The following is a 10,631-nucleotide window of genomic DNA, read 5'->3' on the forward strand; positions in this document are numbered from 1 at the left end:
CCCTGTGTGTGCCAGGGGGCGGCACGGTTGACTTCCAGAGATTCCTTGGAAACCAGAACTTGGTAACCGCCTCCAAGAGCATGACCTGCAGTAGACCGTCCTGCTCCATTGGGGTGCCTGGTGAAGGCGGGGGGCCACTTCCTTCTCATTCATGACTCATGTTTAACCTGCTCCATCGGGACGCCCGGTGAAGGGAGGGGAGCCACTTCCTTCTCCCCATTCATGACTCAGGTTTAACAATAGGCGCCTCGGTGGATAACAGCATGGCCTGTAGCTAATTCTCCTTCAGATCTCCCCTCCTGGATAATCCCTTTGATACTGCAGAACTAACCGGTGAGGAGGTAAAAACAGGATTTGATTCTGCAGGAATTGTGCTTCTGTCTTCACGTCAGTTCCCAAAGAGACGTGTTTGCTCTCTAAGGAGCTTCCGTCTTAACTATTGTTGTTGTTGTTCAATCGCTCAGTCTTGTCCGACTCTTTGCCACCCTATGGACTGTAACCTGCCAGGGTCCTCCTGTCCATGGAATTCTCCAGGCAAGAATACTGGAGGGGGTTGCCATTTCCTTCTTCAGGGGATCTTCCCAACCCAGGGATCAAACCCTCATCTCCTGCATTGGCAGGCAGAATCTTTACCACAGCACTACCTGGGAAGCTCCATGTAGCCCAGAGGCTACAAAGTATTCACTGAGTGAATGAATGAAGGCTCACCATTCACCCAGTTCTTTATGTCTGATATAGCATCCCTCCTGTCTTTCCAATCCCTGCTGCCTTACTTAGGGCAATTGCCCCTAGTTCAGGGAATGTAGGGGTTGGCTGCCACCCCCCACCAACTCGATTGCACATAATTCTGCAAAGACAGAAGTCTATCGTCTTCCTCATTTTGGTAATTGCACTGAGGACATAAATTCAGCAACATGTGCTTGGTCAGCTGCCCCATTTTCCTCCTAAGTAGCAAATTTATGGGGTACACATGCACACCGGTGATTATTTCCTGATAGTTTATAGTATCAAAGCTCCTTTATTTTCCTCCAATAAATCTAATTTATATGGATTGGCAGATCAAACAGTGCATTTCCAGGCTTCGGGAGGTTGTGAATCATTCTTGGTGACTTAGGAAACTTGGGGAGATTAAGGTTTTACGTATTGCAAATCTGGATGGAGACATATTTGGTCTGGCTCACAATGGATGCAATTAGAGCGATGAACACAGGGAGAAATTCATTTTCTGGGGACAGAGAGAAGTCTGCTTGGTATGCAAAAGAGCACAGTTATTTGCAACACTGGAGCCCAGAACGTGGTTAGCAAAGCACCCACTGACTGTTTGATTCGCAGCTTTAAAGAATTCAAGGATGAATAAAACATTGAATTAATTGCCAAAGAACTGTTGTCAGCCTGCAAGAGATCTGAGCACCTTTGAAAGCACAGAACAACCTGAAACTGGGCTTGTGGTACCCGCTAGTCATGGCCCCAGAAACTGCATTTTGGCTCTTAGGACTGGGTTCTATCCGGACTTTTCTCCCATGAAGACTCTGCCTCTTTTAGTGGCCCTATCTCAAGTACCCTCCTCCAGGAAGCCCTCTTTGCTTACCCCACCTGCAGGGACTGCTCCTTTGTCTGACCACCAGAGTCCTCATTCATGAAGTAAATAAATATTTATTGAGCACCTGGTATGCCCCAGGCACTTGCTCCTGCCTGTGGGGAATAAAAGGCAAGGAGCAAAGTAGAGAAATAAACACATCCAAAGACAGTAAATGCTATGGAGAAAACAAAGCAGAAAGATTGAGTGGAGAGGAGATGTCAAGAGGAGGGGCCAATGGCCAATTCAGGCAGGTGGTGAGTACTGGTGACATTTATGTACAGAGACATGAAGGTGGTGAGGTTAGAAGCCATGAGAAATATCTGGGGAAGAACTTTCCAGGCAGATGGACGAGCAAGAGTCAAAGCCCTGAGGCAGGAGTATTCCTGGGCATTTGAGGAACTGCAGTCTGGTGTGGCCAGAGTGACTTAGAGGAAAAGTGCTGGGCAGTGAGTCCAGACAGGAGGCAGGGTCAAGGTCATCTAAAGACCACTTACTCATTCATTTATTCACTCAACAAATATTCCTGAAGCCCTACTATGTGCCAGATACGTGCTGTCCTGAACTTTCAAAATCCATCAGTAGACATGACAAGCAAGCTCCCTGCTCTCAGGGGCTCCCGTTCTGGTGGCAAAATAGAGAACAAGTAAATAAAAAAGGTAATTTCAGATAGTGATCAGGAGACATAAGATAGAGGAGACGGATGGCATGGGGATAAGGGCTTCCTCACAGGGTGAAGAGACAGGGACTAATGACGGGGGGTGGGGGTACCTTCCCTGAGGCGAGCAGGAAGCCCCTTTCCCGCCGACCTCCAGGTGTACAAGCCCAGCAGAATTCTCTCCTTGTTCTTGAGTGACCCTTGTCTTCTTCCTAAGCCCACTTAGCAGATGAGTAGACTAAGGCTCCTTCAGGGCAGGGATCCTGTCTTCTGCTTTTTCACCTCTCTACACAGAGCCTGGGCATTTGGGGGAGTAGAATTAACTCTTCTTCTCGTACAGCTGACGCGAAGCTTTGGGGCCACTTCTTCATTCCACAGACAGAGGAGCCTGGCAGGCTACAGTCCATGGGGCCTGTAAAGAGTCGGTCACAACTGAGGGGCTTCCACTCCACTCATCCAGGACAGCTGTGACCAGACCTGGTCCTGGGCTAGCTGCAACTGAGGAGCTGTTGGACTCGACGTGAGGAGAACCTCCCCAGAAAGGGAGGGTCCCCCCAGAAAGAGACCCCCTTGCATGACACATGCTCTGGGGGTGAGTGGCCTCAGGGCCCTCTGGGAACACTGGCCAGGCCTCCTCTCCAGGCCCAGGGGGCTCGCGCAGGCACTGGGAGCAGGTTCAGGGTGATGGGCAGGGCCCTGGCTGCAATGGAGGGCAGAGCAGGCTGGTCTCCTCTGTCGTCCAGGCTCTGACGGACGACGCAGGCCGGGGGCTTCTGGTGGCTGCTCTCCCCTCCTCAGGGGCCTCCCGGGCTCCTACTCCCACCCTCTCTGCCCAAGCTCTGCTCTCTCTCCATGTAGCCTTGGGATCCCTTTGGAAACTGAATCTGGTCCCGCCCCCGCTGCTCAGAACCTCCCACGGCTCCCACGGCACCCAGGGAGCGCCCTGGCCCCAAGAAGACACACCAGTGACTGCATCTCTGAGCCAGGCCCTGCCGGGAGCTCTCCCAGCACCTTCGAGTTAATCCCCCAACTGCCTCTCGGGGGGACAGTCTTCACCTCACCTTCATCGCACTTGTTGAATGAATGGGTGAATGATGGAATGAACCAATGAATTAATGAACAAATGAACGGTGGGGTGACCCCCTCTGCGCTGCCCTGGGGTCTAGTGCGGGAGCAGAGGGGCTTGTCATAGGCTCGGGGGGGAGTCCCTCCTCGGGGCTGTTTCTGGCCCAGCAAACGTGCCCACTCTGCTCTTCACTATGTCGCAGGGACTGGGTGTCCCTTTAAAATGGGGGGCCCTGCGTACACTCACCAGGCCCGGGACAGTCCAGCCCTCTGGGCAGTCCCATCCTGTGGCCTCAGAGGAGGGGCTGGTGTGGAGGAGGGGGAAACAGGTGTCATTTTTCTGGGTTGAGGATGGACAGGGTTGTGGGAGTGAGGCTGTGGGCAGGAGAAGTGCCCAGCAGAGGCTGTTTGTCCAGGGGCCGCTCCAGGCACCTGGTGAGGACATGGCCTCGGGTCCCCACTGCCTGGCCGGGATGGCTTGGTGGACATCTGTCTGGCCGTCTCCCCCCATTTTCATGTGAAAGGCAGGCAGGACGTGACCCGGGACTGGGGACCACCATCTGCTCAGGGAGCTCATTGTGCCGAGACCTGGGTCCCACCGCAGGGGTGGAGGGTGAAGGGGGAAGCCGACAGAAGGTGCCTTCAGGGAGAGGGCGGCTCTGCGGGGCAGGGCTGCTCCGGCACCATCTGTGCCCGGCCCTCCCGGATGGCCTGGGCTCGGCCCCCTCAGGAGCCCCCTCCCCGGCCTGGGCCACGCCGATGCGGGGGCACCCAGCACTCCCCAGGGGAGGCTGTGGAGCCAGGGTCTGCCCACCAGGTCATCCTGCCTCAGTCACAGGGTGGCCAGCATTGGGGACGGTCCCTGGGAATCACCTATGGGTGACCAGGAGGCTGTCCTCCCACGGGACTTCCTCCAGCACTGACCTGGCCTGGACAGCTGGACGCTCCAGCCGGGCGGCCCGGGTCTCCCCAGGAAGGGGCAGGAAGGGGCAGGAGGGGACAGCCAGCCTCTGCCGGCGCACAGTAGCCCACGTCCCCAGGAAGGGAGGTCTGCGGCCACTCCTTGCAGGGACTCTGGGCACTAGAGTGGGCTCTACGCTGGCTTCGGACGCCTCTGGGTCAGGATGCCCCCCGAGCCTGAGCGGGTCTGACAGCGCGGACACAGAGCAATGCTTTTCCCTGTTTCAGCTGGAACTTCTGGAGCCTCTGGCTCTGGGAGGATGAGGCTGCGGGGAGCGCTGCCTGCGTGGGGCGGAGCCGCCAGGAGACCCGAGGGGTCTGCCTGGTGATCGTTAGTAGGGGGTGCAGCGGGTGCACTTGGACCTGCGCACGACCTGCAGACGAGACCGAGGAGGGGCCCTCATCCCTGGGCCCCACAGGGCGGCCCGCGTGGGTTCTGATGTGTGGGGATGTGGACGGGAGACACCGGCCCGGCCTTTCCTGCAGAGCTGTGTTCATTCCTCTCCCCTCCACGCCGGCCCGCGCCCACTCAGAGGGAATGCACACATATTCTGTTTGCAATTTAAAAGTAATTTAATTATCTGCTGAAAATGAGGTTCCAGAATTAATATGGAAATGAATTCTAGCTGTATTCTCAACGTCTTTCCTCCTTGCTTGTTAGAGAATTGGTGGGGGGGGGGCGGTGGGGGCGGATGGTCGGGGAGAGGAAGCATGAGGGGTCCTCCGCTCCTTCCTTGGCAGCTGCCACAACCACCCCAGAGCTGGGGACAGGGAGACACAGCCTGGGACGCCCCCAGACCCAGAGCACCCCGAGGGTCTGGGGGAGACAGGGGAGGAGCCGAGTTCTAGCCAGTCTGTGGGGCAGTCTGCCCTGCCCCTCGGTGCTGCGTGGCTGTGTGGCTGTGTGGCTGTGGGCTAGTAACTGAGCCCCTCTGAGCCTCACTACTCGCGCATAAAATAAAGATGATTGTTTCTCTCTCAAAGGATCCAAGAGCCTCCCTGAGGCCTTGATTCAGGTCATGTCTGTGTAAGACTGTCCCTGGCCACTGCATTTTAAAGTCCCAGTTCTGACCCCTGATACTTCTCCCTGCGCCTCACCTCAATTCTCCCCATGGTCCTCAGCACTGTCGGACACGCTGTGTGTGGTACTTCTCTCTCTTGCTGATTGTCTGGATTCCACCATGAAAATGTGAAAAGGGATTTTTTTTTTCCTGTTTTGCTCATTGCTTTGTCTCTAGGACCCATAATGATTGCTGGCATGTAGTAAGCTATGGTTTTTTCAGTAGTCATATATGGATGTGAGAGTTGGACTATAAAGAAAGCTGAGCACCGAAGAATTGATGCTTTTGAACTGTGATATTGGACAAGACTCCTGAGAGTCCCTTGGACTGCAAGGAGATCCAACCAGTCCATCCTAAAAGAAATCAGTCCTGAATATTCATTGGAAGGACTGATTCTGAAGCTGAAACTAATGCTTTGGCCACCTGATGCGAAGAAGTTACTGATTGGAAAAGACCCTGATGCTGGGAAAGATTGCAGGCAGGAGAAGGGGATGACAGAGGATGAGACGGTTGGATGGAATCACTGACTCATTGGACGTGAGTTTGAGTCGACTTCAGGGGTTGGTGATGGACAGGGAAGCCTGGTATGCTGCAGTCCATGGGGTGGCAAAGAGTCAGACATGACTGAGCAGCTAAACTGAGCTGAGTAGGTGCTCAGTAAAGACTGAGTGAACTAATCAATGAATGAATGGATAGTGAATGAATAAATGAATGGATGAATGAATAAATAAATGAGTGAATAAGCTATAGAGCCCTCAGAGAAGTCCCTACACATAATAGGCTCCATATAAGTGTTACAATGATGTTAAAGTAATTAATCAAGGAGGCCTTTAGCCTGAAGTGACTTTGACATCACCCATGTAACCAAACCAAAACCTAAGCCAGTCAGTGCACTTGAAATTGGAGAAAATTAAGCCTGAGACCAATTAAGTTGCGAATAATCACAAGAGACAACAAGCCTTTCCAATGATACAACTATTTAAGCCATAGCCAATCAAATGACTTCCCTGCTTTGCTTCTGGGTCTTTCACTATGAAAACACCTCCCAGCTCCTGTTTGCAGAATGCACACTCCTAACTACGCTTGGCTTTGGAACTGCTTGGTTTAATAATCCATGTTTGCTCAAATAAACTTGAAATTTTTATGTGCCCAGGTTTGTCTTTCAACAATGCCAATGCTGCCCACCAGCAGCCTGCTCCCTCCCGGTTCATTTGCTTCCCTTCATTTATTTCACAACTGTCTTCTGACTTCCTACTAAGTGCCAGCTGCTGATTCTAGGCACTGTGTAAATATAGCAATGAGAAAAAAAGCCTTAAATTCCTGCCCTCTTGGAGTTATTACAATGACAGGAGACATTGAACAAATAAACAATTAAATATAAAATAAAATGTCAAGGGACTTCTCTGGTGGTCCAGGGGCTAAGACTCCAAGCTCCCAATGCAGGAGGCTTAGGTTCAATCCCTGATCAGGGAACTAGATTCCACATGCTGCAACTAAAGATCCCATATGCTATAACTAAGACCTGGCACAGCCAAATAAACAGAAAAATATTTTTAAAAGAAATAAAATAAAATGTCAGATTGCAATAAGTCAGGAAAAATATATGTCGGCTGCAAGGAACGGTGGGTAAGGCGGGTGCTGTGTCAGCAACGGAGGTCAGAGAGGGCCTGGGGAAGGTGACCTGGGAGCAGAGATCTGGGGGAGTTGGAGGGGGATGGGGGCTCCAGGTAGAGGGCAGAGTAAGGATGAAGGCCCAGGTGGTACCACCTGGAGAACCAAGGAGCTGCAGGGCCCGTTGGCGGGTCAGGTGGGCAGAGGTGAGTGGGAGAGGCAAGGTTGCCCCCTGGGGCATCCTGAGGGGCTTCGTTTTCACTCTGATCAAGATAGGAGCCAGGATGTCCCAGCACGGGAGGGACCTGAGTCGGGGTTCAAGTATCTCCTGGGCTCCACGTGGAGAGGTGGGGGCATGGGGCACCCAGGATGGGGTCACCACAGGGGTCAGGGGGGTGATGGGGCTGGGCCAGGGCAGAGGCCTGGGAGGTGGGACATGGGCTGGATGACAGTGTGCACAACAGGAGCAAAGTGGGTGGAACAAAAAAAGAAAAAAAGCGCTCATGGAATCTGGTTGTATTTTGTTTGGTTTCCCTTTTCTCCTTATAAGACAAATGTGTCCCAGAACCCAAGGACGCCCTTTACATCCATTGGTCAGGTGTGATCCCTGACCAATCACAGACAAGGGGTGGGTCCTACTTTACATCTATTGGTCAGGTGTGGTCACTGACCAATCACAGGCAAGAGGTGGGTCCTGTAACTGGTTGAGCCCCTAGTGATCCCCTGTAGGTGGCTCCAGACAGAACCTGGATATTGGCATGGCAGGAGGTCGGGGTGTGCAGGCAGAGGGAGGTGACCCCGCTTGGGCTGCAGCTTCAACAGCATGAGACCCAGGACCTTTGAGTTACTGTTCCTGGACCCTGGTCATCTGTGACTCAGAGAGTAAATTGCTGCTGCTATTAATTACTTATAATAAAGCTCAAAAAGTAAGAATCCCGACTTTCAGGGCCGAGATGGTGGCAGAGCAGAACCTCGGGTCTTGAGTCCCCTGGGTCCTCTTCTTCCTGTGCCCACCTGCCTCCTGCCACAGCCTCCGGGATGCTCCTCTGGCCTCGGGAGGACGGGCTCCTGGAGCAGAGGGTCACGAGGTCCTGCAGGAAGCCGGGCAGTTCAAGACTCCCATCGACCAGCGCTCTGATCAATACTCTGTTAGCTGAAGCTTCCTGGCAGGGGACCGCTTCCCAGAACTGGGCACTTAGGGCCAGGGCTGTGACAGGAGGGACGCTGGGGACCTGGCTTCATGGATTCCTGGCAGGCGGGTGGACACAGGTCTCTGAAAGTGGCTCTGACAGGGGCCTCGCCGGTCCCACCTGGAGGGTGCCAGGATCTGCAGGCAAATGGGGGCAGGACTAGAGGGCACTGGGCAGAGCAGGGCCTTACACGGCAGGCACCCGCAGGGCAGTGCGGCTCGTTCAGGCCTGCTCTCCCTCCTGACTTCCCCGTGTCCGAGTGCGGAACACCTTCCACCCCTCATCACCTGCGGGCTGGGTCTGCCCTGGGGTGCCTGGCCGTGATCTGCATTGGGCTCGCGGTGAGGACTGTGGAGCTGCTGGTGAGGCCTGTCGAGTGCACGCGAGCTCCAACAGCTGCTGAAAAGGGGCTTTTCCGGGGCCTCTGAGGACTTTCTGTCTGCTTGTCTTCTCTTTCTCACCCCACCGCTGCCCCACCTCCCCCTCTGATCAGGCACCACTGACACCTGAGTCCCCAGAGGTCAGGGACTGAGGAGTCTGGGCAGCCACATGCCCGGGGCTGAGGAACTGCCTGGAAGCTGCTGGGCCCCAGGCTGTGGAGGGAGTCGGGGGAGAGGTGGCCCGCAGACCCCTCACTGGGACGTGCCATGTGAAGGCAGTGTGGGCTCACCCCTGGTCTCAGGTTGTGCTGGGTGATGGGGACGCAGGGAAGAAAGGAACCCTGTCCCCACCCTGGTGGCACTCCTGCCCCACAGGTATGAGCAGAAGTCATACTCTGGGTTGAACACAGGTTCATACAGTTGGTGTTGTTGAGTCGCTAAGTCATGTCAGACTCTTTGTGACCCCATGGACTGCAGCACGCCAGGCTTCACTGTCCTTCACCACCTCCTGGAGTTTACTCAAACTCCTGTCCACCGAGTCGGTGATGCCATCCAACCATCTCATCCTCTGTCGCCTCCTTCTCCTTCTGCCTGCAATCTTTCCCAGCATCAGGGTCTTTCCCAGGGAGTCAGCTCTTTGCATCTGGTGGGCTAAGTATTGGAGTTTCAGCTTCAGGATCGGTCCTTCAAATGAACATTTAGTGTTGCTTTCCTTTAGACTCCCAAGAGTCCCCTCGAGCACCACAGTTCAAAAGCATCAGTTCTTCGGTGCTCAGCCTTAGTTGAGGAAGTAGGAAATCCATCCTGTCCCAGGCCCTGCCCCAACCTCAACTCACCCTGGGGCTCTTACTCGGGGCTTATACAGTTCTGGGTGTTGTTAAGCAACAAAGGTAAAGCAAGCAGGTATATTTCGGGCTTCTCACAGCCCACCAGCAACCCCTCCTCCCTCCTCCCCATCTGCTCAGGCATCCAGGCCATTTCTCTACACGACTGAGGTGTCACCGCAGTCCAAGCTGCGCCTGAGCCCTTCCCTGGTCCTTGTGCTGTGGGAAGCCTGCAGTGTGGTTTTCCTGCTTTGGCTCCAGGACGGGCCCACCTCCCCTGCCCAGAGCCACCATTCCCTTCTCCCTGGACCCTGCAGGCCACTCCCCCCTGGGTTCCACCTCCACCACGGGGCCTCTGCAGTCCACTGCCCCCATAGCAGTGAGATGACACTTCAAACCCGTGAACGGATCTTGTCACCTCTTTGCTCACCGCGCCCCCTGGCTCCCCACTTAACTTAGAATAAGCGCCAAAGCCCCGGCCTTGGCTGCAGGCCTGTGCTGCCCATGTTCCTCTTGTCCTCCACATCCACTCTCCCCGCCTTCCACTGCCCTGGGGCCTGCAAGGCTGACTGAGGTAGCCCACACTTGGGGCTCTTGTTCTAGGGAGCCCTGGCAGGAGGTCAGCAGGACGGGGAGGCTGGTGCTGAGGTGGTGATGCACCTGGCTCCCTCCTTGGGGTGGGGGAGGGGGGCGGTCACCTTGGCCTGGCTGTGCCTGACCTTCCAGGAAGACCACGCCAGCCCCAGGGCCTTTGCACTTACTCCTCCCTCTGTCTGAGACGCTTCTTCTCTGGCCCTTCCCACAATAGCTGCTCCCATCGTTTAGTAAATATTGAGGCCACAGACCGAGCTGGGAAAGACCAGGTGGGGGTTGAGGGGGAGGAGGAAGGCAGGTTTGGGCAAGAGAAACAGGAGCTTCCCTTCAGCCACATTGACCTGGGGTCAGAACAGAACCCAGGGAGATGTTGGGTTAGCATCTGGATCTGACACCTGGAGCCATGAGAAAGGTCTGAGCTGGAGGCAAACATTTGGTCAGATTTTCATCCTTCAGCGTCACTACCAGCTTCCACAACCCTCCTGTCTGTGGGTGGGTGCGCTTGCTATCCTATTAATTTTTAAAACAGTGCCTGGTTAACTTCCCTCATTGCCCTTATGGCATCATAAAATTAACTTTATTGGTTATTAGTCAATTCTACTTGGTCTTGTCTGTCTCTTGTCTGCCATTTTAACCACTGAGTCCTAGGATCTAATGCAATCCGAGGTACACAGTAGGTATTTGGTAAATACTACCTAAAAAATAATCAAAG

This window comes from Bubalus kerabau, chromosome 13 (genome assembly GCF_029407905.1).
Source record: "Bubalus kerabau isolate K-KA32 ecotype Philippines breed swamp buffalo chromosome 13, PCC_UOA_SB_1v2, whole genome shotgun sequence".
In the NCBI taxonomy this organism is placed as follows: domain Eukaryota; kingdom Metazoa; phylum Chordata; class Mammalia; order Artiodactyla; family Bovidae; genus Bubalus; species Bubalus kerabau.